Source organism: Cavia porcellus, unplaced genomic scaffold, assembly GCF_034190915.1.
Source record: "Cavia porcellus strain 051 isolate PalLab524CR breed Dunkin Hartley unplaced genomic scaffold, mCavPor4.1 scaffold_19, whole genome shotgun sequence".
Taxonomy (NCBI): Eukaryota; Metazoa; Chordata; class Mammalia; order Rodentia; family Caviidae; genus Cavia; species Cavia porcellus.
This window is the reverse complement of record NW_026947502.1, coordinates 52,417,261-52,444,489: the sequence shown is the minus strand read 5'-3', so window position 1 is coordinate 52,444,489 and position 27,229 is coordinate 52,417,261. Positions and strand designations below refer to the sequence as shown.

The 27,229-nt window shown below is 43.5% G+C and overlaps 1 protein-coding gene across 1 annotated transcript in view; it reads right to left on the bottom strand.

Annotated features, from left to right (window-relative positions):
- The window catches only part of Kcnq3 (potassium voltage-gated channel subfamily Q member 3), a 313,472-nt gene that overhangs the window by 205,331 nt on the left and 80,912 nt on the right, over positions 1 to 27,229 (bottom strand). The window lies entirely within an intron of this gene.

The following is a 27,229-nucleotide window of genomic DNA, read 5'->3' as shown; positions in this document are numbered from 1 at the left end:
TTTTCAGCTCAGATAGTTTTCCATGCGATGGTTTTATTGTGATGTAGCCCCATCAGAAGTCAAAGAACAACTGTGACTTCATTACAGGCAGCACTGCACTGGGGAGCAACCCACATCTCTGGTTCAGCTGCTGCTGATAGGGGCCAACTTCAGTAGTGTCCTGTTCCCTGATCCCTTAGCAAAACATACGTTCAGTGGCAGGCTCAGTGCCTCAAAAATCCAGGTCTGTCTGTCTAATAAGTTCCTTTGGGTACTAATCTTTTAAAAACCAATAGAACATCTTGTATCCTCCGGATTTCTTGAGGTGATGACCTGTGGTTCATTGTTATTTTGGTTATGTCTCAGAATAGCAACATGGGTTTTAGACCGTGAAACTTCTGTCTGTGGGAAAACTCTCTGATGCAAAAATAACAAACCTGAATAGACCACTCAAAGAAAACCATGTACATAAAATAATCAGCATGGGTAGTAGTCAAAGAGCACAAATGAAATAAGTTCCTTTTTCATCTCTAAAAGAAGAAAGGTTGCAAGGGCAAGAAATCAGTCTCCAATGATTGGGGAAGGAAGATATACCAGTTACTAAGGTTTTGGAAATTAACACGGAAAAGTTACATTTAGACCACTGAACTGTGCAATCACATGTATCAAAGCAAATCAGGAACAAGGCCCCAGAAAAGTCTTTCTGCACAATTTATAGCATAAGAATGGAAATCAGTAACACTTTAGACAAATCCAAAGGAAGGAATACCAAGCATCCATTAATCTAATAGATTATTTTAACACAATTATGTTAGTAAATATTAAACAACACCCCTGTAACATACTGATGGTTTATGTTCATGATATTAGCAGTACATGATATAGTATGGGGAAAACCTTGAACATAAAATAAACATACAGGAAACCTTCTTACTTGTTAATAGTACCTTATAATTTGGTGGTAGCTTGAATGGTTTTCTTTGTCAATATTTTAGCTATTCTTTTACAAATTTTTCAAGGTGACTACTATTAATTTTGTACTGGAAATTGTTAAACAAAATTTCCTTAACACTCAAAATGCATTTTCAGGCACCATGGATATAGTTCAGTGGTGCAACACCTGCCTGGAAAGAGTGAGAATCCTGAATTCGATTTCTGGTACCCACAAAACAAAGGAAGGAAGGAAGGAAGGAAGGAAGGAAGGAAGGAAGGAAGGAAGGAAGGAAGGAAGAAAGGAAGAAAGGAAGAAAGAAACAAAGAAAGAAAAATTAAGGAAGGAAGGAAGGAAGGAAGGAAAGAAAGAAGGAAGGAAGGAAGGAAACAGTTTCAAGCCATGCTACCCCTTTCTGCATGTTAGTTCAGGTCTACTGGAAAATTCCAAACACATATCTGTTAATTTCACAAAAGGTCACATTTTTATATTATAGAGATTTCTAACTCTTCCTCTTTATCTGCAAAAATCAGGCCATGAGGACCTGCTAAAATCCCACTTTGTCAAGTCATTTGCAAACATCTTCTGAGCATCAACCAACCAGTCCTGGTAGAGGCAGAGGAATAAACAAAAGCCCTACACTTGAAAGGTTCAGATCAGTAGAGGAAAAATAAGGCAAGCAAGCAAGCAAGCAGGAGCTAATAACACACTGGGCGAATGCTCTGCTGGGATCTATTTTGTGTCCTGAACATGACTCTGAGAGCACAGCTAGAAGGGAAGAGCCACCAAGATACCAAAAAGTAGGACATGTGAGCCAGGGCACCACAGGCTCATGGGATCAGCCAGCAGGGGAGGGGAGGGCACAAAAAGGAAAAAAAAAATAATGCCAGGGAAGACAACAACAAAGGGAAGAGTCACTGCTGCAGAGCAGCAGCTGTACTGAGTTGGGAGGTGGCACAGAGGGGCCTGTGGCTGATGCCCTCATTACTCAGACATGCAATGAGGACTTTGTGTTCACATGAGGACACAGCATAAATCTGACTTTTTGACACTAAAAGGGATACAAGAGATGGGAGTCCTATAGGCAAGATACGGATGGCGAAGGGCTAGCTATGAATGCCAGAGTGAAGGCCACATCATAGGGGATGCCTGGCACCACTCCATAGGACAAAGCCAAGCAAATGCAAGAGGGACAGGGAGAAAGAAACCAGATTCAACAGCAAGCCAAACCAGTCATTTGCAGGAGAGTGAACAATGGGATGAGCACTTCTGATTACTAAGCACGACCCACTCAAAGGGTACCAGCAGTTCTCAAGGATATTGTTAACAAATTGCAAAGCCACAGAAGGGTTCCACATAGTAAACGGGTTTGAGTAAATAAAGAACAGACTGCAGTGATGGACTTCTCAGAAACTTTAATAAGCTAATGCATAATAGAACTGTGCAAATGACGGATCAGGGTCATCTGCATTATTTCATCACTGAGTCCTTATTTTCATAAAGAATTAGTAAACTTGCAAAAATACCATCAGGCTGTGTGCTGGGGTTGGAAGGTAGCTCTAGTATGGATGTATATTCACATAAAATAGATCCAGTGCACCTGTAAACTAATATTTCAAGGAGGTCTCATTGATGTAGCCAGCTTATGGGTCCTAAAGTCCACAACTCAAAAGAGTGAATAAATATGAATGTCCTGCCAATTTGAGGCGATTGCACCAGCCGCTACCCACCACCCACGTTGGACGGCTTCTTCGAGCCCACAGACCTAGTCCAGGGCATAGAGATGGGCAGTATCCTATCATCATTCTTACCTTCTCATCTGACTCTCCAAGACACCTTTCCTCTCAAATCCTCTACTTTTCTTCCTTTTTTCTTCCCTTTCTTACTTTTTGAGTACCAGTTATATGCCAGTAACTGGTGAACTTGAAGTTGGAATGTCCTACCTTATCTCTAGTTGATCATATTTAAAACTAGGATCTTTCAAAAGACCTAAATTCAGATGTAATTCTCTTTCTTCCAGAAGGTTCTTATGTATCACTGACATTTGTGTATAGCTTTTGGCTAACTGCAGCATAAACTTACCATTGTGACCCTGATATCTGCAGAAAAATACTGTCCCCAAATGCCATTACATTCAACTAACTCCTCAATCTATCTTTCCTGACACTTAGTCAATGATTCCCTGGCTCTAATTCATCATAGCAGACATAATGCAAAAATTGAATTAAAACATTTCAGAACAGGGAGAATACAGATTATGACACAGGATGTGGTTAGCATTGTGAAAGGCAACACCAGAATAGATCAGCTGGAATTATTTATGAAGGAAATTACTTTTGGCAGGAGGGGGGACCATACAAGGGGGCTCCAAGTGTGGGCAACACACTTATGTAATAGATAGCCTATTGCTGTGGGCTGAGGATTTCTCATTGCATAGCTAAAATAAATTGTCTATGCCTTCTCTATTATATCCGTTTTTATATTAGGTAAAATTTGTTTATTGGACCAGGGCAAAGTCAATCCTGTCCCTCATCTTGGGAGGTGCCAGTAGGTAAAGAGGTGAGAGCTCAAGTGGCGGGAGCTCTCAGCATCACGGAGTCACTTTGTTTTTCTGGAAGTTGCAGAGGAGAAATATAGGTGTCTTTTGACTCACATTGTGTGATCAGGACCTAGGACAGTTCCTGGCACAGTGTATGAGATACGCAGGTATTTTTTTACACCCTTAGGAAAATGAATGTCTTGCCGCATTCTCTTTAAGTATTGTGTCCAGCTCCATTCATAAATATGAATGTCCTGCCAATTTAATAAATGCATTTCATGGATGGATGGGTGGATGGATGGATGGATGGATGGGTGGATGGATAGCACAGTAGGACTGACATGTACTGATGTCTGTCAATATTAGTATAACTATTATTATTACTACTATTAACTACATAATAGTAAACATTACTGCTAACCAGAGAATAACCATTTATGTACAGATTATTAATTGAAACTTCTCAATAATGCTGTGAAGTTGGCTTATTATTATTCCTTTTACAAAAAGGGCTGAGAATGTTTAAATAGGTCAAAATCACAGAGCTAGGCAGTGGTTGTCTCATACTTTCTATCTTCAGTTAGTGATGGAGAATAGTAATGGAAAAGTGACTAAGGCAACTCAAGCCATTCTGACATGGATTTTCTTTTGTACTTTGCATCCTTATTTTTTCACTCTATTTCTGCATGTAATCATTTAGTATTTATTATTTTTATAACAGCAAGAGATATAAAGACAGGTACACTGTAAGTGCAAACTAAATAGTGTGAGGAAATCAGGTGAACAGATATTAAATATGCTTTCCATTGAGCTCCATCCTAAACTCAAGTGAACTAATGTGTGTCGGGCACCAACTCTGCAGCAGGCATTGTGCAAGGTGTGAACTGGCCTTAGTTCTGATAACAACTCCAGGCATTTCCCTTCCATTTCACCATTTTAACCTGTGTGTATCTCCCTTTTACACTAGCTGCTTCCAGTTGTTCCATAGTGTAGACCACATCTGAGTGAGTGGATAAGTCTGGAGGTGAGCCCCCAGGTTTGCAGAATGGCTCTGAAATTTTAGGACTGTGCACAATTTTACACAAATTTCTCCCTTTTATGCAACTTGGTTTCCCCAGTTGTAAAAGAGACACAGTGATGACTTGCATTCCTCATGATTTGTTGTGGGATGTGGTTAAATAAGTATTCACTGTGTCATTTTAAAGAGTACCACTTAGGTTAATTTTACAGATGAATATGGAGAATTAATATCTCTAGTATCTAGACTCCTTAATTCAAGGGCTGACAGAACCTCCCACTTGTTGAGTGTTTCTGTTGTCTAGTTTCAGAATATTTTAAAGTTTTTTTCATGTAGTACTTGCACATTTTTTCAAGTTTATTCTTAGGTAAATTTTCATTTTATATTACTATAGTAAGTAGGCTTGTCATTTTATGATGCTTTGTGTATTGATTTCTGCATATTATTATTTTTTGCCTTCCTCCTGTATTAAATATCATAATAGTATATTTTACTTGGTTTAAGTCTTCTGAGCATTAATATGTTATTTGAAAATAGATGTAACTTTATCCTCTCTTTCTCAGTTCCTTTCTCTTGCCTGTTCATGCTGGCCAAAGTATCTAGCACAGTGTGAAAGATCAGCTTTGCCAGTGGATGATATAGCTTTTCATTCCTCCGTACTCTGAACATCTCCATTGTTTGGACTTTGAATTATGGTCAGTATGTTTTACCAAGCAAAAAAGTATATATCCTTGCTAACTGTACAATGAAAATTTTCAAGAAATGAAAGCTGAGTTTTGTTGAATGCCACTTCAGCATCTATCACAATGATCCTAACCTTATCCTCCTTAGATCGATTTATCAAAATGTAAGAGATCTCCTAATGTTATGTCCCAGAAAAAAAAAATCCAATTGATCATGAAATTTTCTTTTAATGCACTACTGTGCTCCACTTGCTAATATTTTATTTAGGATGCTCACCACATATTCATAAGTGAGATGGGACTATCACTTTCTAGCTGGAGGCTACATTCATTGAGCTTTGGTATCATTCTTAAATTCCCTTCATTTAAAAAACGTAGAAGTTTTCCTTGTTTTCTTATCTGAGGTCACAGCTTTTTAAAATGAGCAGGAATTAGCAAGGAGAAGATTGGAGGAATAAAAGGAGATTTGTTACACGGAAGGCACAAATGTAAGAAATAACAGCATTCTTTGCAGAGAAGCCTGAGGCTGGGGTCACATTACACTGAGCCTTAGCCTTCATCTTCCTGAGACCCTAATACTTATTTAGACACAGCTGTGCTCAGTTGTTTGTTATTGCATATCAACCTATGGTAGTTTCCGAAATTGATATTATTTTTTCCATCACAAAATTTATAAGATTCTCTGTTAACAACACAGAAGAAATTCTTGAGTTAAATGCCAACACACACTGTATGTAAGGAGCTGGATCAAAGCATCTTCCTAGAAGATTAAGTCATTCACAAATTTATTCCATCACTTACTTATCTACAGAAAGCCTGCTGGAAACACCTGGAATTATAAGATATAGCTCCTGCTTTCAAGGTCTTACAGCACAGCTAAAAGAAAAATAGTAACTTAGTTCTAATATGCAAGACAAATTAAGCCACTAGATGGACTTTTTTCAACTGCAAAACAGTCTTTCCCACAGTTTTAAAACAAAGTGCAAATGCTTACAGATAAAATCAGATTGTAAGCAGCAGCACTGCCGGGATCAGTTGGAGGCAGCGACACTTGCTGAGGTTTACATGTTCTTCCCATAGCCCCAGTGCTTCAGGGTCATCTTGTACTTTCTGCTAATACCTTTCTCCCAGATCACTTCTCAGAATGAAATAGACACACAAGAAACTGTGCTCTGCGGGACATGACATGGCTCCCAGGAGCTGTGCCCCTCATAGGACATCTAAGAATCAGAGCTCGCAGGGGATTAAAACATACTGTTGCGGACACAGTGGGTGCTTATTAAAAATTACTCACTAGTTCATGCATTGACATTTAGCTACTTGAATTTTGAGTTCGCATAATGAATACAATGCATTATGTAAAACAGAGCCACCACACACAACTTGCTCAAGGAATATCATGAGACCCCCTTTCATGGAAGATTTGTGAGAACTAAGCAATAATGCAAACACAAATTGAGGACGTATTCTGCATGAACACTGTGTTTAAGATATACATATATATGTGCACACATACATATATATGGTCATATTTATTTTTAATATCAATCTTTCATAGTAACAATATTATCTACTCTTTATAATAAAAATGTTAAGTTTAGAATAGTTTTAGGTTCACAGGAAACTGACCATGATAGCGCAAAATGTTCATGAATCCACCAACGCTTCCCCCTACTGTGGACATTTTATCTCGCTCTGTCATATTTACCACAGATCATGAATTGACATATTATTAACAGAAGTTGGGCTTTATTTAGATTTCACTGTTTTTCTATGATCGTACTTTTTACCACCTTGGGATCAGATGGTGGAGTCTATACTGTTTAGCTGTCACATTCCTTGGGTTTCTCTAGACTTTGCTTGTTCTTGACAATTTTAACTGACCTGGGGAATTCGTCAGGTAGTGCCAGTCTGTCTCTCAGCTTGGAGCTGTATGGTGTTCTCACTGGCGTTAGATGCAGTGCTTGGTTTGGGGAGAAAAGTTGCTAAGCTCTACATGCGGTTTGAGGGCTACACGCTGTTCTTGTGATGGTCACTGGTGATGGAGACCTTTCACACATGGCTCAGGTTGTGCCGTCCGGTTCCTCCACAGTAAAGCCTGTCGCCGGTCCTATTCACCTTTCTCTCCATGCTACGCTAATGGGAAGGAAGCCACTCTGCACAGCCCACACACAGCAGGTGAGGAGGTTCACTGTACTTTCCTGAGAAGGAGCTTTTAAAGAAATCACCTGAAATTCTAAGGCACAGCAGATCTATTTGGAAGTGAATGACCCTCAACAGCAATGAGCACTCCTACATCCGGCTGCTAGGCTTCCAACACCACTGACCTCTAAAAGGAACCAGGGTTCCTTAGAGAAGGGGCTGATTCTAGGTCAAGGCTGGGCACTGTAAGCATGAGACATTGTGAGGCAGAAAAGCGGTGCTGGAAGGGACACACATGTATACGCGTACACACACGTGGGCGCACCCACGCACACACATACACACACAGAGACGTGCTGATGTCCAAAGGTCCAGGAGCCAATTTAAAGTGATTACAAAGGCCAGAGCTAGAATGAATTTAGCAACAAAATAAATTGTGTAATACTACATTTTAACCCAAAGTCTAAAATAAATATCCACAGGTTGATACGCATATAAATATTTTTAAAATGAGGAACTGAAGTTCAGTAAAGTTCAGTAACGTGTCCGTGAGAGAGCAAATGTAGATATAGCTGGGACCTAAACCCATACATCTGACCTTGGGAACAAATTATTATAAGCATGTGCTACACATATGTTTCTCTATGCTCCGGGAGATAAGGACACATGGTGCTCAGGAAGGCACTGCACACCTGCAGGAGTGAGTGAACAGATGCACTTACTTTTATAAACCCCTCTGTGCTAGCCCAAATTTTGAGCTATAGGAAGTACTTCATGCGTGCTTGCTGAATGAATGAACCTTCTTACAAACTCTCACCTCACGGGGAACAGGCATCACCAGGGTGCCCTGTGGTGGCCTCTGATGCCTGCCTAGGGCAGCAAGTCCCTGTGCCCCTGGCCTGCTATGCTAGGGAGGGCAGCTGCTGTGAGCTCCCAGCCAGTTCTCTTTGGCAGCCTCTCTGTTTGTGCCATTAGAGCCCTATGTTTTCCCTCTGATCTCAAATAGCCCCAATCAATTGGGAAGAGGAGAACAAGTCATTCAGCCGAACTCACTGCAGAGGAATGGAGGATTCGGTTACCAGGCTGGCACTATGGAAACCTCCTACTCTGAGCCAGAGAGATACCGGGGAGCAGGGCCTACTGCCAGGAAGGCCCTTCCACTGGTCCTACTGGAAGCACTGAGTGAGTGCGTTTATAACAAGAGGCAGCATTTTCACTAAGCTATGTGCCAGGGTGCCACGCATGACACTTACCATACCTGACTCCTCTCCACTCCCCAGTAAGTTCAAAGTCACCCACTTCTTCTGACAGATCATGACAGTGAGGCACAAGGATCAAAAGTAAACTGAGGCCACAATTTACTAAGCAGGTGCCTGAGTTCCTGAGCCCAAGCACTGAAGCTATGACTCATTACTCTAGGTTTTACTTCCCTTCTCATTTTGTAAATCCTTCATAGGATCCCATACTTCCCAGATATCCCCCACCTTCTCCAGCATCAATCAGGTGAGTGGATCATTGTGGAAAGATCCACACAGACAGGAATCTTCCCACAGTCTCACTTCACCCAACCCCTTGTCTGCTGTCTGGCTCTGCTGAGGGTGCAGCTGAGGCTTCGTGCCTTCCTCCCAAGAAGTGGACACATCTAACACACATCTCACGGTGAGTTGGTTCCCTGAACTCTGGTCATTCTTGGGTCTATTTCTCCCTCTGGAGTCCTCAGGCACTATGGGGTTGCAATTTGATCTAGAAATGATATTGAATTGAGAATAAAGCAGTTCATAATTTGGATAAGAAACTTCCTCTCTCAGAGAGCAATCTACACACAAAATGGGACTATTAAACTGTCTCCAGAGGACATCAGCTGTGCACCACAAATGCTTGGCATGTGCCGAGTTGAAGGTTCGAAGAGCCTGCAGCCCAGAACAGAAAGCAGACACAGAAGTCACAGGATTCAGTAAATATATGGTAGTCCCTGCAGGAACTGAGGCAGGTGGGGCCAGGAGCACAGGAGGCAGACAGTAAACCAGGCTGGCTGTCGGGGACACTTCTGATTGTAAGAGATGCCTGGACTGAGTCATGAAGGGCGGTACAGAACAGACTGTCCACTAACTAAAGGTCACTGAGCTTTCTCCAGCATTTGGTCATCATGGAAAAGCCAGGTTTGTCTCATGCTACTCATCACCCCAGTGCCTGACTTTGGTGAAAGAGGGGGACAAGCATTTCCAGAAACATGGAAGGTGGTGCCTGTCTTCATGCCAAGTGGGGCCAAGTAGGCAAAAAACTCAACACCTTCCCCCCACAACACACATACAAGTAAAGCCTTGTTCCTTTTGGACTTGGGAATCACCAGCTGGATTCTACCCATCTCCTCCATCAGTGATTCCTATATGAAAACAGTAATCCCAGAGTAAATACCAGCTGGGGAAGCGGGGCTGGAGGCTTCCAGCTGCCCCCTTCTGAAAACATATCCCACTATTTCCCTTTGATGAGCACCTTCCTTCAGCTTTGTTTTGTTATCAGGTCTGGAAGGCTACCAAGGGAATTTATAGCCATTTAAAGCATAGTTTGCATGTGGTTGGCCAAAAGTAGCATGTGGTCCTGGGGGAAAGAGTGGCCAGTCTCCTGGGAGTGCTGATCCCTGGACTGGCATTCCCATCACTCCTGCTTTAGCCTCAGTGCCAAGTCTCCTGGCATCAGCCACCAGCCCCGTCTCAGACCATGGTGCAGCCCCAGCTTTGGGTGACTGTGTCTGAGCTGCCAACACCCGTGTTCCATTTCTTAGAGGTTCTGTCTCAAAATGCAGTGTGCTTTTTTCCTGCTTATTCCACTAAGAAGTGCAATAGGACTATTTTTTCCAAGACTGTAGCTATTAGTGTGCTCTTGGATCACACTTTCTGCAACACTGTCCTCCCTTCAGTAATCATTAGCTAAATATCCTTGAGCAATTTCTTTATTTTCCCAAGCCTCATGCCTCTGTCAAATGCATCTAGGTAGGAGTCCTGATCCCTGAGCTGTCCTCAGACTGGAGTGACTCAAGACATGACAAAGGTAACGCAGAGCCCAACAGGTTGGGCTCAGGTGAACACCTCACTCTTCCTAGCACATAAACTGCCTAGAGACATTAGAGACAAAAATGATTGTTAACACCACAGCCCACGTTCTGGAAGGAAGTGCTCTATAAACTTAAACTGTGGTAGTGAGGAGCAGGAGGAGGTACAGAGCCAGAACATGGCCAAATACCAGCAGTCCCCAAACTCTCCATGGCTGTGGTCTCCCACCAGGGTCCTGAATGGCTGTGAGGTGGATGCCTAGATGACACCTAGGCTCAACTTTCTCTCTCACAAAATAAACTCAGAAAATCTTCCCTTCCTCAAGGGCTACTGCCCATGGAAGCCCTGCTGCATGCATGCAATAGAATGAACTCATTTATTCTAACAGCCAGGGCCTCTGACATCAGGAGCGGGTACCAACACACAAGCTATGTGCAGCCCAGACTGATGGAGAAGGAGACTGGAAAAATGATACACAGACTTGTACCTGACATAAGTCACTTAGCCACTGATCTGCATTTATTTGTTAACATCATTGGATTAAGAGCCAAGCGCCTGTCATGCAGGTCTATTATGACAATGACACATGAAGACAGGCCTTATAAGGCTGCCATATGCTAACATGATATGCAACTTTTTGCATGTATCTCAGTCCATCGTGGGCATCTATGACAGAAAACCACAGACAGGGTAACAGCAAAAGGAAAGAAATGTATTTTTCACAGTTCTGGAAGCTAGGGAGACCAGAATCCAGACATCTGCTAAGGGCATTCTAGATGTGCTGATCCTGACAGAAGACAGAGGGCAACAGAGAGCTTGAGTGACAACAAGAGAGGCCTGAATCAGCTTTTATGACAAGGCCACCCCTAAGGAGGAAGCTCCCTTACTCCTGTAACCTTACCATTAATGCATTCATCATCAGGACAGACAACTCTGACCTAATCACCTCTCCTTAGGTGCCACCTCCTCTCATGGTTGCATTGGGGATTGAGTTTTAACACATAGACTTTGAAGGGCAGAGTCAAATGCTGCAATATGTTAAAACTTATAAAATCAAATGCTAGAAATAGCAACCATTGAGAGCTTTCTACCTGCTAGTTCAGGAGCTCAGTGTTTAATATGCATCTTTCCATCTACTTAAATAAACTCTACAAGGTCAATACTTGGGTAACATCTCCAATTTCCTTTTAGGTAACTGAGGCACAGAGGGATCAATTTATATATCCAAGGTTGCTCAGTGAGCAATGTCAAAACAAAGTGAGAGCCCAGAGTCTTTATGACCCAGTACAGATTCTGAGTCAGCTGACTGCACAGTGAGAGGATGGTAGGTATCAATTATTCTCTCCCTATCTTAGGAGTCCCCACTGGACCAAGTCTAGTGCCCAACACAGTGGATCCCCCAGCAAGTTCTGTCATGATTGCAAGAAGACAGCCTATAGGGAGCCTCTATTCCAGGCTCCCCAATGGTTCTGCCCAAGGACAAGCTCCTCTGTGGCTGCACTTTCTCCCAAAGCCCCTACAAGCCCTGTAACCTTCTCACCTAACGGTCCCTTTGCCAGATCAACATCTAGCACTTCCCAAGGTGGACACAGCATCTGAGCCCACCATCGAGTACAGCGAATCTGTTTTGCTGGGCACCATCAGAGGTCAACTCGCAGAGCAGCAGAGGGCAGAGTCAAATGGACCTAGGCTTGCATCCTGCCCTTAACCCTGACCTGCTCCATGTCCTTGGGGAAGCCATCTAACCTCTCTGTACTTGCTTCCTCATCTGTAAATTCAAAAACCTTCCACCCACTCTCTCATCACACTGCCATGAAAAAAAGGAAGATAAGGGACATTCATGTTGGGATCTCGGTGGGCGTCTTTGCTAACCGTAGCCTTTAACTTCCAGAACACACAGTGAAGAAGTTGTTGAAGGGCATGGGTTTTAGGTTACTTGCTCCTTACCCACAATCCTCCTCTACTCCCTTTGCTTCCTTTATTCTGTGCTGGGGTCACAGGAGCCCTGGCCCAATACTGCCCTCTGCAGGGACCCTGACATGGGCTTCTCTTACAAAACTCAACTTTAAATAGCTGTTCTCAACATTTGGGAAGTCTCAGGACCACTACATCTTTAGATACTGTAGATCTCAAAGAACTGTTGTTTATGCAGATCATATCCATCATATTTACCTTATTATAAATTAAAATAGAGGTACTGTAAACATTTCAATTCACTTGAAATGTATTACAGTAAACTCATTACATGTTAGCATCAATAATATTTTATTTAAAAATGATTTCCAAAATGGATCTTCACTGCTGAGAAGAAGTCCAATGTCCTGTGTCTTTGCACACCTCTTAAATGTCTGGGTTAAAGAATCCTTCTTAGCCTGGTGTCCCACGCCTATAACCATAGCATTTGGGACACGAAGGCAGGAGAATCACAACTTTGAGGTCATCCTTGGTAACTTAGCAATTCAGAAAGACTATCTCAAAATTAAAAATAAGTCAATAAATAAATCAATAAATAGTGCCAGAGATACAACTGGACTTTCCAAGTACTGTGCACATGTGATGACAGGGGAGAGAGAGAGGGAGAGCAGCTGGCCCTCACCTCCGCCACCTGCAGTCTGTCCCAACAGGATGCCCATGCACATGGAGAGGAGGACACAGAGAGCTGTGGTATCAGTCTTCCTGGAAGAACCCAGGAGATGCCAGGTTTCTCCTGGCCTCAGACTGAGAATAGCATCGAATCCCATCTCAGGCTTCCCATCCAGGCCAGGGTACAGTTTCCCCATGGATCTGGTCCCTGCAGTGCAGAGCCTTCTGCTGACTCCCAGCAAAGTCCCAGCTCCCCAGGGAGCAGCACAGTCTCTCCTCCCACAAAGTCACACACAGCCACATCACCCACGCAGCTGTGCGACTCTCTCTGCCTGCCTCACTCTCTTCCCTGTGGTGCTGTCCCAACCTCTCCTCTAGGCCACTCCTCACCCATAGAGATTACCACAGGCTCTGCTCTTGGAGTCCTCCCCTGACCCTGTCCCAGGCCTGCGCTTGCACTGCTCATTGTGCATACCTGGTGGTCTGCACCACTGGTGGGGCACTCCTGCTGGTTAGTTATTCAGTTCAGCGGACAGTGCCCTTTACACACTAGCTACTGAAGGGCAGGCCGTGTCTTACCCCAGCTGGGTGCCCAGAAGTGTCTTCTGTCAGACCCTCACAGAACAGCTCGGTTGATGAATTTAACCTATTTGAATTTACCTAGCATGCTAGATTTATTCTCTCTACTTAACTTCATTCATCCAAATCCCCATTCCCATAGTAAATACTCTAATTCTTCAATTTTAGGAGATGCGCTTCTTTCTCCTCACATTATATTTCTGAAACCAGAATATCTTAAATGGATGTGTACACTGAACATTTCTGCTATTTCTCTTCTTGCAAATTTGTAGTACAATTGACGGCCTGGCTCACAATCAGCAATGCTTTACATCCTAATGAGCACAATTACCCTATTATAAAAGCCAGGCTGGTGATCCAGGGTTGCACATTTGATTAAATGCTCCCTACGTCTCACATTGTCCTCCCTGTCACCTACCCAGCTCTAGGTGTGACACCCAGTGGTCTCATTAACTGGGAGAGGTTTGGGACATGGAGAAAGGAAAGACAAAAGGAAACAGAGCCCACATTCAGAGAACAAAGGGAGACTCTGCCTCCCAGCCACTTACTCATCCAGACAAGACCCCTTCAATTGTCCGGACACCTCAGAGATCTGTCTCAAACCTATTTTTAATGCTGTTAGTAATTTTGCACTACTCGGCCTCCAAACTGAGCTACATATCCAATCCCTTTTTTATGCTTTTGTTTTTATTCTGAGACAGCGACTTACTAAGTTACTAAATTGCCCATGCTGAGCCCTCACCTTGGTTTTTGATACTGGTAAACTAACTTACATTTGTGCATCTCTTGTCATTTGAGCAAATCTTTTTTATGCTCCTTAAGGAGGCTGATTCTCCCCCAGCATCCGATCTGGAAATTGGAGCCATGATTCGTCTCCTCATTTCACTGAAAGGCAGTCTGAGGCCCAAAAAAGTAGAGGACACTGGCTTAAATTAAAACTGACACCAGATCCCAAAAGTAGAACCTCAGTCTGTGCTCATAACAGGCTCGCCCATGCATCAGCCACCAGCCCCCAACAACTGCAAGTAACCAGAAAAAGAAGGGGATGAGGAAGAGAATGAACTACTTAAAAAGGATGTGAAAGAGATGGAGAGGGGAAATGAGGAGAATGATGGTAATTGCTCCTGTCCATATGGTCTGTCTCAGGGTGGTCCAGATACTTAGTAAGATATCTTATTTTGGATATGTTAGTGTTTACAAAACTGATCAGCATCTGCATCAGTAGACTGAATAAACAAGATGGTTTTCACCAATCTGGGTGGCAGCACCCACTGAGGGTCACAATAGAACAGAGAAAAAGAAAAACCAGAGGAAGGACAAGTTGGCTCTCCCTGCTTAAGCAGGGATACACATTTGCTGCATCCTTGGACATCAGTGGCTCTTGGGCTGTCAGATCTGAACTGTGGCTAGACCACTGGCTTCCCAGGTCTCCAGCAGAGAGGGCATCACTGCCTCTATGCCCTCACAAGCCAGTCCTCCAGAGGAATCGTCCCTCTATTATTTCCACTTAGTCCCTGAGCTCTAGCTCTCTAGAAAACCATGACTACTGAAAGGAGGGAAGGGCAGAGCAGAAGAAATGGAAGAAAGTAGAGGTAGGGCCTCTCTCCCCAATCACTGCATGTATCACCTTACTGAAACTGCCACATGGCTGACACTATGACATCATAGGGATGGAGAATTTGGTTGTTTTATTCATGATTCCAATCTGTCTCAAGTTTCGCACAGCTACAGGCAAAGTATAGGTGCCTGATAAACAGTAGTTGAATGATCTCCATATATAGTGGGCCTTGGAACCAGAGAAGTTTTGGATCAATAAGTTAACATACTCTAAGTTTTCTCATCTACAAGATGGGAATAACAAGGTTTTCTTAGAGAAGCAAGTTGGAAATTTTATGAAATTACTTAGTCAAAACTGCTTGGAATTCAGTAACCATTGGTAATGCAGGTTCTGTCCTGAAACATCCTATTGCCCTCTCTGCAAAGACAGTCAACCCTGCAACACATCACATGGACTGAGAAGAAGGTTCTGCTGTGGCGGATTATTTAATTTTGAAATGTGACATTTTTCAAAACACAGAAGCTGATTATAAACAGTAATACAAGCACATTTCAAAATCCAGATAATATTGAAAATATTATATGGAAAAAAATGTATGTTGTAATCCAACTCTATGGTAGTAGTTATCAATATGGGCATTATTCTTTCTAGTGATATTTTCCATGCATTGTCTTAAAGATGCCTATAGAACATGGTACCAAACACCATCCTAAAGTAGGTGCTGTTGTTGACAACTCCCAAGATGTTTACCTCTGTGTTTTTTTTTTTTTTTTTTTTTTTTTTCTGCTAACAGGATGTTTTTGTCTTTTGGTGAGCTGGGCTTCCTCTGAGAACAGAGCAGATGCTGACAAACAGGTTGGGTGCTGGGAAACTTGAGCCTGACATATGGAAGGGTCATCTACTCTTCTTATTTTCAATGAATGAAAAATGACTCAGGCTAAGGCCTGTTACAGTCACCTGTTCTTGATGATCATTGATTTGTGAATGAGTGAATGTTCAATTCTGGGCAGTAAGGCAGGAGAGGTTGCAGGTAGGGAGGGCAGAGAGTTTCTAGGTTCACAAGAAACCAATGTAAAGAAACAGACTCCCTTCTTGTTTCTCAATTCTTCTGCACCCTCAGGTGATGTTTGGAACAGCGGGAGCCATTTTACCCACCAAAGCAATTCACATCTAACTTTGAGAGAATCTCTGCATAAGCAAGGGAAGCCACAGTCCTTGAGCAGTGGCCTCAACCAAGTCAGGACTTCTTGCTCTGTACCTCGTGGTACAAATCTTCAGAAGCTGACTTTTGCTTGGAGCTAAAATGCATCCTACCCATAGAAATGCATCCATAATTTAGCTTGTGCATGTGGTTTATCTTCTCTATTGTGTGTGGAAGTCTCTGAACATCAATGCACAAAAGAATTAATGTCTAACTACGTCCAGGTGAAATAATGCCTTGGTGTCCATGGAAGATGTGCTCCAGGAGCTCCACAGATACCAAAATCCTCGGATGTTTCATCCCCTCATAAAAAAAAAAAAAAAATTTCAGTGGTTTCATAGACTCTGGGCACATCCTCCTATATACTTTAAATAATGTGCAAAATTACTTATAATATCTAATATCATGTCAGCATTATGTAAACAGGAATAGTTACAAGAAAAAAGTTGGAGCGTGTTAAAAAACAAATGCCTTTTTTGGTAATAACTTTTGTCTTCAGTTGGTTGACCCATGGATACAAAAACCAGGAATGCAAGTGACCAACTGCACTTTAAGAAACAAGTTTGTAGGTAATTTTGTCCTTAATTCTTACAACAAATCTATGTGAACAAATCAGTAGCTCTATTTTTTTCATAGGAAAAAGAAACCAAAGCTTGTAAGGCACAAATAACATAGCAACTAAGTGGAGAGGCCAAAGGTAACCTGGTCATCTGGTTGGGTTTGACTTTCTTCCCCACACTCCCAGCCTGCAGGACACACACCAGCATGGGCAGCAGCTCCAAAGCGCTCCAGGTCCAGGGTGGAATGTGACTGTCCCTCAGAGGCCTCGCAGCCAGCCAGGGGGTGCCTGTCTTCCTCCTCCCCTTCAACTGGCCCCTCTCTTTAGCATCTGCTAATTGCCCTGATTCGTAAATATGTGAAACAATAATATTCCGCAATTGCTTCCTCCTATAATTTCATGTAAGAGGTCCCCTCAATAGAAAGTCTTTAATTTTAATTGCACATTATGTTCCCTTTCTGAGGGCAGACAGCTATTTATTCATCCAGTTAATTGTTCAAGGGACAAAGATATGGTACATATCATACTAAATTAAGTATTTGCCAGTTTCTCCTACTGCTGGGGCTCCAGTATGTCCCCCTCATTTCCTTTCTAGGGGCTGCTGAGGAAATCATTGCATCCTTTTTTTTTAAAACAATTTTTAACTTACCTATGATTATACAGAGGCCAACAAATCCTGCAGTTGTGCTGTTGGTTGTGATGATAATAGTAATTAAGACAGTGTAGAGACATTTAACCATATGTTTTACCCAGCAAAGGATGAAAAAGGGTACAACTGATGTGACTGACTACCTACTGTGTGCCAACCATTAGGCTGGACATGAGAAAAACCAGCCCCTTCCCTCTCTGCTGTCCAAGAACTCCTGCAGGGACCCTCGGCCCCACTTCCACAAACAAGCTCTGAAGGTGGGGAAAGGTTTTGTCTGCACCAGCCTCTCAGTGGGGCCTCAGAAGATGGAGTTCTGAGCCAGATCTGTGCAGGCACCAAGGCATGCTCTTGTGGGGCGGCCAGAGATGGCTGTCCCTTTCAGCCTCCCAACTCCAGATGAGGATGTGAAGAGGTCTCAATTCCTGCCTCAGAGACAGGCTCACCTTCATAGACAGGAAGTGCTGTTCCTGACTTTTCTGAGAAAGCTGGGCATCAGAACCCAGACAAAGAGGGGCTAGTTCTCACAACCCCTGAAGTTCAGAAGCCTCCTTGTCTGCTCCTGTGCCACCATCTCCTAGACTGCATGATGCTGGGCTCCATCTGCACATGCCCAGGCCCCCAAGCCACGGGCATATGTGCACCCTATGGATGCAATAATGGAGCCATGTTCTCAGACTGAGGACTAGTGGTCTTTTCCTGAGGAGCAGGTGCTACAGAAGTGTGGGAGGATATTCGGGGATATTTACCCTTTCAGTTAACACTCAGGAGCCCAGCCTGTACTAAACCGACACTGTGTGACAAATACACCCCTCTGCAGCTCTCCCTGCCCCAGAAGAATCCTAGTTCATCATGCACTGCTGAAACAGGACTATGGGGGAGATAGGGCAGAAACAGAGGAACAGCACTGCTTCCAGCAGAAAGAGATGGGAACAAAAGATGTGAGAAAGAAGAAAGATGCTGAGCAGAGCATCTATCTGTACAGAGCCCTGAGATGCAGAGAAGAGAGTATACACCCAAGTTGCAGTGGGCGTTCAGAGCAGATGACAAGCCCAGAAGCCTGAAGGTATCACCACTGCATGATGTGGGTGTCACATACCTTCACGGAATCTAGCTGGTCTCCCTGTGAGGTCAGTCCTTTGTCCACAACTTGGCAAATGTGGAGAGTATGTCTCAGAGAGGGTAAGTCTCTTGGTTGAAGTGGTATAGTGGAGCATAGCAGCATTCAGACTCCATCCCAGATTGGTCCGCTGCCACCACCCACATGCTATGTGATACTGTCACCAGCCTTGGACAGAATGGCATGTGAAAAGCTCCAGAGTGGAGGGTTCACAGCTGCTGATACCTATGCCAAGTGCCTCCAAGGCTCAGGGAGCTCATGGATCTGGATTCACTAGTGGCTCAGTTTAAGCTAATAGATGAGAAACCTTCCCAAAGAAGTGCTCACTACAACTAGTACCATGTGATTCAAAGCACTGAGGCACAGTGGGGATGGTTAGGCTGGAGGAAAGAAATGACTTTTCTATGAATGGAAAATTGCGAGGTGAGAGATCAGAATAAAAGTGGAGTTGTGTGTGTCCATAAAATATGAAATAAAATCAATTGAGCCAGGAGGTTGGGAATGAGGGATTCTCATACCCATGCCTGCCACAAACAAACACAAAGTGTCACAAAAGATTCGGACAAGACCGCATCTTCACACAAAGGACAGCATAATCTGCAGAGAACACGCCTCGGCAAGGATGTTTGTACAGCAGCGCCTGTCTGACCTTGGGAGGATGGTACCTTTGTTAGGGACCCTTGAGAGCCCCTGCACTGTCCTTGTGGCCAAGGATTACTGTTTCAAAACAATTTACATAATCCTCACTTTGCCTTTAAATGTTTCCCTTTACTTCCTCCCCGCACATTGCTCATGATCTCCTGACATGTGAATTGTTAAGGTTCTCCCTCCTTATTCCCACCTAAATAGTACCATTCCTTAGAGAGTGTGTTTGCTATTTAAATGGTGACACCCAGTGAGGCTACACCACTGTCAGCCTACAACTAGAGCTGCCAAGCACTGTTAGAGTCCATGAGCCCCAGGCCTCAGCCAGGAAGCCCAGGAGCCCTAAAACCACGGAGAACTTCCCTCCCTCAGCTCGGCCCTCTGCATGGCTGAAAGAGCTATGTAGCCTCGTGGGCTCTGGGTGAGGTCAGGCTGAATCATGCAGCAGAGCTGGCGACACAATGTCCTGAGAATGTGGGTGGAAGTTTGGTGCACTGGGCAACTCCTTACAGGCCTGAGTGCCAGTGTTCTTCCCCCACCACGCCTGCGTGCCCTGTGTCTCCCAAGCAGAAAGCGCATCCCAATGCCTTGGTGCAATAACACAGTAACATCTCCTGGGGTGGGCGTGGCAAAAGACAACTCAATTGCACAACCTGAATCAGTGTAGGTGGCTTCCTTCTTTGGGAACAGTTTTGTTGAGATGTAACTTATCCATTAGAAATTTGTATAGGATTCTGAGCCAAGTCATTACAAGGGTCAGACCTTTTGAAGGAGGAAGGAGACAGGAGGCAAGGCCCAGAGGAAAGACCTGCTTTGGGGCCTAAGAAAGTCAGTGCAAGCCTGGGGCATAGAAACACATGGCTTAAATTTCTGTACTTTGGGAGGCTAAAGCAAGAGGGTCAAAAATTTTAACCCAGCGAAGGCATTTGGCAAGACCCTGTCTCAAAATACAATTTATAGAAAGGCGGGGGCTATAGCTCAGTGTGAGAGCCATGGATTCAGTTCCCAGTGAAACACACACACACACACACACAGAGAGAGAGAGAGAGAGAGAGAGAGAGAGAGAGAGAGAGAGAGAGAGAGAGAGAGACAGAGACAGAGACAGAGAAAGAGACAGAGAAAAGACAGAGAAAGAGACAGAGAAAAGTCAGAGAAAGAGAGTCATTGTAGGTTTGAGCTCTGAGTTGAGGCACAGGCTGATGAGGGTGGCAGGAAAGGCTGTCCTTGGGAGGATGGTACTGGAAAAGATGGGGCCCAGAAGCTGAGGGGCTTATACCCAGATTCTGACCCTGCCACTTCTCGGCCCAGCCCACATGGGTAAGTTAGGGACCCTCTGTGGACCTCAGTGTTCCTGTTTATCCATCTGTAGAGTGGAGCCAAGGCAAGCCTGCCTCAGAGGTTTGCTGGAAAGATAAGATTTCTACAGCAGACTTCGCAGCATCATGACAAACCTGCTTTTCCTAAAACCTATCACTCAGATTAGAAGCTATATACTGAGTTCCAATAACTTCTTGCCTTCTTCTCCTGTGAACCCAGCAACTCTGCTTTGAGGAATAGGTACTCTTTTCCCCATGAAGACATGAGATGATGGGAAAGGAGGCCTCCATTACAGAGAAAGTTCTGCCTCCAGCTAGCAGCCAAGACAACCAGCATGCAGGGCTGGGAAGTCATATTTTTTTAAAAAATAAAAATTACTTATGCAGCAAGTTTCGTTTGCAGATAAAAGATTGTCATGGTGACTGGGGATGGATGGGGAGGGAGAAGGATGAACAGACAGCCTTCAGGAAGCTGAGGCCCGGGAGGTCAGGTGACAGAAGAGGCCATAGGAGTCTCAGGATGCAATAAGGGCTGTGAAGTGAGAAGTGGATGCTAGCTACAGTCTGGCCATTCAACCAGTGCCGTAGCAGTTCTCAGCGCGTCTCATACGCACACACTCAGTGCATGTTGGCTGAGCCCTGGGTCACACTCTGCCTTCCAGATCCTGCAATATCAGGGACCAGGAGTATGCTTTGCTCATCATCATGGCCCACAATGCCCAATGCAGTTCATGGTGCCATGCAGCCTGAAAAGCAGGCAGGAGAACTTCCAGCTGAGGCTTCAGATTTGGGAGGCAGGAGGCCTTCTTGTAGAGGAAAAGCTACCTATAGACAACATCTATAGACATCTCTATTTCCCAGCATGGGTCAGGGTGGCTTCTGAACATCACTGGGCAGGGAACCAAACTATATTTCTACCTCCTTCTGGCTGTGTGACTTTGAACAAGCCAAGCTATCCCTCCAGGCTTTGGTTTCTCTGCAAAATGAAGATTAAATGAGTGAAAAAAGACATATCATGAAGAGAGCTTCTGAGTTAAGTGCTAACTACCACTGGTTGTAATACACTTTGTCAGACCTGACTAAGGATAATAAAAGTCTCTGCACAATGTCAATTTGTCTCTTGACCAACTCCTCTGCATTCTTCAAGCTCCAAAGCAACTCCTTCTGCTCTGAGCAGTTTTCTCTTCCACAGATCTGCTCCCCTGACTCTGCAAGATTGGCTTCCCCAGCCAATGCTTACTCAATAGCATTACATTTTGCTATCTTGTCTGTCTTTTGCCCTATGCAATGCTGTCCATGGCTTCTGTGTACTCACCCCTTAGCTCTCTGTCTACTACAGACTAAGCATGATTTCAAAACATGAGTAAATAAAAGAATGAATGAATGACTTCCCCAAGAGAAGAACAGATAAAAATAAAGCAAACATCTTGAAGTAATGAGACAGAATTTTAAAATATGATGAGATTTTTAAAATTCTATCACCAGAATGTTTTCTAGAAGCAAACATACAATCTGAATTAGGGATCAAGAATAAGGGAAAATAAAAGAATTAGAGGGCATGAGACTTCTTGAAAGAGTTCATTAAACCTTAGAAAGTGGCAAAGCACCCAAATGGGAGTTCACAATGACATGTTGCAACCTGAGTTGTATACCTATGAGCAGGTCATCCATATGTAATGGTAACACAGAGCCATAACCAAACAACTCACTGGAGAAACACAGGAAGAGGCTTCTTTGTATGTGAGAGTAAGTGCTAGGAAAATTGGAGAGCTGGGATTATGTCCTCTAATTTATAGAAGCAGGATGCTAAAGTCAACCCACCTGGGATTGATTATCAACTTCACATATAGATGCCTAGCCATTGCCTCACTTCCTTGCCTGTAAGACGGCAGCACAACCACACAGTGCTGCTTCACAGGATGATCCATGTGCAGTGCTCTGGTCAGAGACCAGGTGGACATTGTTGGATGCTGTGAAGCCAACCAGGTAGAGGATCCTCCACAGAGCTGGAATGAGGCAGAACAACTTAGTGATCAGCTGCAGAGGATGGTCTCAGCTGAAGAAAACACTTCATGTGACCCACACTGCCCTCCTCCCAAGATGGTTCAAGGTCAAAGCCAGACCAGCCAGGATCCAGTTCCCCCGTCATCTAGGCAATTCTGAAAGAATGTTCTAGTTTCAGGGACTCCAGTGGAATTTGCTGAGGCTTTAGAGAAGCTTCAGTGCTGCTCAGCTTCTCCTTGTTCCTATGTTCCTTTCTTCTTTTCTCTTCCACACGTATCAATTTCAAGAGCATCCCTAGGAGATGCCTTAATGCTAAGATACACTGAAAAGTGCCCTTTCTGGCACACTCAACCCACCAGCAAGAGATCACCCTAGAAACCCCAACACAGAACATCACTCAAAGTCAGCCTGCCACTTCGTATTCGACGAATACATAGCGTCGTTTTCAATACAAAGGGTAGCCCTTCACTTTGGCAGGTACACATAAACAGAGCGTGTATCCTCCTCTCTGCCTTCAGGACCATGGCCAGCACCTTCATGGCTGGAGCTACAGTGCTCCTGACCAGCAGAGAATCCGACACAACCCAGTCAGCTACAACACCTCATAATCCAATCATCTTTCCAACGCTCCACCTATGACACGGGAGGCTTTTGGAGGACAGCTGGACAGAAACCATAACAGTAAACAAACTGAAAATTAAAATACAAATGTGGTGATTTTTATTCATTGAATTCATCAAGATTTAAAAACTAATAGAGAAAAAGTTCTAGGAAAAAGGCATTTTTATTGTTTGCTTTGTGTATTCAAAATCGATTCAACATTTTTTGAAAAGCAATCTGGTGATAAGTTTCTAAATATTTATATTCATACCTTAATCTATTGGCTCTACTCCTAGAAAAACATCCTGAAGAAATAAATTGAGTAGCACAAGAAGACTTCAGACAGAAAAGGTTATTTATTCTGTTTATAACTAGGAAAGTGGCTATGGGTGTGGCTCAGGCAGGGCAACTGTATACTTGCCCAGCATGGCCTGGGTTCAATTCCTGATGCTGACCCCCTAAAAGGCCAGCTATATCTGGAGACACTCCTACACACACATATGACCCAGGTACATAGTAAGTAGCTCTTCAAGGTTTAGCCTCAGATCCACTTGAATATTTATATGTATAGCTCCTCCAGGATCATTCTAAAGTGACAGTTCACTCAAAGCCCTGCACTGGTCACTATGCTGACCAGTCCACATATGACTGAAGCCTAAAAATACAGTTCACAGGATTGCTCCATACCTACTCCCTTTAATGTTTGTGTCTTCGGGCTGCTTACCACAGTCCTTGCTTCTGTGTGCCCCTGCCAGGTACTTACCCCAGCCCTTGCTTCCTTGCCCGGGCCAGCTGGGTCTTTTGCCTTAAACTCTATGGACAGTTGCCCCAAGAAAATAGAATAATCAATCAAACACTTGACCAAGATTTGATAAGCATCCACAGCACACTGGACAATCTCTTAGATCAGATTAACTCCGTTGCTACCTTGCCAGAGTAATGTTACAGAACAGACAGGCCTAAAATACTCCTCTTCCTAAAAACAACTGAGGGAGAAACACTGAAATAACATAATCATGGGGAGCTTGTCTAGAGCCCATCGTTGGATCACTGACAGCCCTAATGTTACTGCTTTTAGTTGGGCTTTGTTTTAGGTCGTGTGTAATACATCCAGCAAAGATATGCCAGGGAAACTAAAAGGGGGGTATGTGGTGGACAACATTCCCACCCCAGCCATTATACTTCAGTTTGTTAGTTGCCTGGGCAATAGCTCCTGTTCCAGTTCCAGTGGCTTCTATTTCTCTAAGGAAAAGCCTGGTCACTGTGATGCACACTGTGAGATCCAATCCCCAGCTGACAAGCCACTCTGCCTCTGTACTTCCTGCTTGTTTTTTTTTTTTTTATTTCATATAAGCCCCAGACCACCAGAGATCAGGGCCTGATATACTGGGAATGATCCTGATCAGTGCCCATCAAGGTAAATAAAGCTGCCTCCAAATCTTGGGTGTTATTTTAGCATTTCTGCTTATGTTACAGCTTAATAGTGATCTACTTGTTTTTCCTTGGAATTTCATACTTTTTCTCAAATATCTTACTTGATTCATAATTTTAATCACAGTGCAGCAAATATGATCCTATTTTATTTTTTTAGAATCTGCTGGAAAATATAAACAAATAATAATGTATATACTGATAAGTCAGATTTTTCAAAAAATATTCTTGGGGTGGTATCAAATAGAAAAATGAAGAAACTTGATCTCTGTCTTACACCATATAGAGTACAACAGTCACTTTCAGGTTGATGCAAGACCTCCACATGAAAGATAAAACAATGAAATTTCTAGAAAAAAGACAATGGACATATCATCAGAACTTTCTCATGAAGGAAGTAACTTAGAATTTGTCAAGTTTTGCCTCTCTAAAATAAAAAAAAAAAACTTTGTTCATAATTTGCCTGGCACAGGGAGCACTTGGTTGGTACATTTATAATAAGAAAGAAGCAATATGTCTTATTTTTTAAAAAATTATATAATGTGAAGGACACACCAACATAATTATAAACATGTAGCAGGCAGATAAAAGTGGGATTATTATTAAACATTTTGTTTCCACAACCTAAAGTACAAATTAGGATGCTCCTTGATTGTAGAAAACCTATATCTTTTGGCATTGGAAAAGGCAGACACAATTTCACAAAGTAGGAAAATGTCCTTCAAGACCCCAGAAGCTATGCAAGTCCTCAAATATGATCACTGGAGGTGTTCCCTCTAGGTTTGAATTTGGAAAACTTCCTAGAGACAAAACACAGGTCATTCTTGTCTGGATTCTGCCAATGTAAGTGGTCATGAGTATGATGCCCATTTGTGCTGTGTGTGAGAAACAAACCCTGCGGACTCTGGTATTAAAAAGGCAGAGCCTGCAATCTTACCCTTTCTTGGCAAGACTCAGACAGGCTGCAAGCCTCAGTGCCCGCAGTGAAAACTGGAGAGGCTGACAGATGAAGTGTCTGGCCCCCTTATTCTCAATGTTCTGGGGAAGACGTTCCAAGAAAATGATACCAAAGCTCCTAGGACACTACATGTGCTAAGAAGGAAAGTGCTTGCCATCCCATTTCCAGCAGGATGGTGGGTAATGGCCCTGATAAGACAGATCCTGCAAGCTGACCTTCTTTTAGGAGCCCATGGAGCTCCTACCAACACTGCCAAACTGCTTTGTCAGGCTGCTCTTGGGTCCATAGTGCTCAGTGAAGGAAATTAGAGTCTTAAAAAATCCTTTCTCTCTGGTCTATGGCCATCAGATGATAAACAAACAAACAAACAAAAATCTAGGGACAGGGGTTTAGCTCAGTGGATAAGTGCCTGCTTGGCAAGTGCAAGATGATGAGTTCGATCCCAGGCACCAAAAAAAAAAAAAAAAAAAAAAAAAAAAAAAAAAAAAAAAAAAAAAAATCTGTCCTTTCTAACCCTCATAGGGCAGCTCATCCTCATGCCAGCTGGACCTCGGACCCTGCACCAGGTAGAGAGCCATGTTCTGAGCCACAAGTCTCAACGCTGACTTAGCTGCTTCTGATATGGATGTGCATCGTGCTTGGGCAGCTACTGTTTTGTGCACTGTCCCCACTAACCTACAACACGGTAGGAGTGGATGCCATGTTTCCTTGAGACAGAGAAAGGAGGATGGAAATCCATTCTAAAGCCTTAGCAAATGTATAAGCTGGCTCAGAAGGAGGAGTCTGTGCCCCGTCCCATGGCAACTGGATGTACTCACTTTAGGATGTGCACATTGGGGAATCAAAAACAAGTATGACAGCTCTCAGCCTCTTCGCATTATCAGCATGCAGCCTCCCCCCGGAGGAGCATATTTGGATATAATTCCTCTGGCCTATATTGAATCCAGAAAAACAGTGGTTCTTCAGATCTTGGGCCCATTTCACTGAATTTTTGCCAAAAGAAATCCTTTGAAACTCATCTTTTGTTTCCCTCTGGAGTTAAAACGTGCCAGAGAAGGATTCAGCCCCTGTGCACTGACCCCAGAAGAGGATTCACCACCTGTGCACTGACCTTCTAAACAGGTGGCCCGGCCTCTGCACCTGCCCTTGGCACACCCCCTCTCCGGTCTCTTCTGATAACGCTCACCTCCTTCTCCCTCTGCCTCTGCCACCCTAGCTTCCTTGCTGCTCCTCAGAAATGTCAGGTACATTCCCAACCCAGAATCCTTGCGACAACTCTTACCTGGGGCTTCTTACACCACATGCCTGCCTGACTCACCCCTCCACACTCAAATGTCACTTTCCCGGGACACCTGCGTGGATTTCCCCATCCAACCGCAACTCCCTCCTCCACTTTCACCACCACTATCCTAGTTTATTCATTATTACGGAATATCTAGTTGAAGTCATCTTACAACTTAAAATTTATTTTAGTTCTTTATTTCTGGGTCTGCTATGTACCCTAGAATGCTAATTCCAGCATGTTAACAATTTTCCAGTTTTGTTTAGCTTCTCTTTGCCAAACAATAAGCACACAGTAGGCACTTCATACACAATTCCTTGTTGTCGTGCTTATCCCACCTGTCACTCAGGACCCTTTAACCTGTGGAGAAATGGCCGGCTGCATGGCTGATCTCTATTGAAAAGT